This window comes from Cephus cinctus, unplaced genomic scaffold (assembly GCF_000341935.2).
Source record: "Cephus cinctus unplaced genomic scaffold, Ccin1 Ccin1_scaffold0786, whole genome shotgun sequence".
NCBI lineage: Eukaryota > Metazoa > Arthropoda > Insecta > Hymenoptera > Cephidae > Cephus > Cephus cinctus.
In genome coordinates this window covers 195,892-196,246 of record NW_014333388.1, presented here as the reverse complement: position 1 = coordinate 196,246, position 355 = coordinate 195,892, and the positions used below count along the sequence as shown (strand labels likewise).

General features: G+C 42.8%; 2 protein-coding genes across 6 annotated transcripts in view; one reads left to right on the top strand and one right to left on the bottom strand.

The window, feature by feature from the left end:
* Nucleotides 1–355, top strand: part of LOC107270513 (protein madd-4) — a 90,715-nt gene that overhangs the window by 21,666 nt on the left and 68,694 nt on the right. The window lies entirely within an intron of this gene.
* The window catches only part of LOC107270516, a 94,987-nt gene that overhangs the window by 33,838 nt on the left and 60,794 nt on the right, over nt 1–355 (bottom strand). The gene's annotated exons all lie outside the window — the stretch shown is intronic.

Here is a 355-nt window from a genome sequence, read left to right as displayed (position 1 = left end):
GGGGGGGGGGGGAGCGTTATTTACTTCTATCTAATCTGAATATAAAGAATCCACGTACGTATAGGACGATGTGTAATGGTCGATAAAGATGCTTGTAGGATACGGCCGTTTACGGGCACCTATGCTTTTCCTATTGTGTGGTCCCGTGCTCTGCGATATTTATTCGATTACCTCAAACACCTCGAAATGGCTTTTCTATTCAAATATTATTGGCCGCGTGTATACGTCGAACTAGGCGTTGCTTGTTTTAATTCTTGGGCGTTCCTGGAGGGGGGAGGGGGGAGGGGGAGGAAGGGCAATGTACGTTTTGTACGCTCAGGAAAAAAAAAAAAAAAAAAAAAAAAAAAAAAAAAAA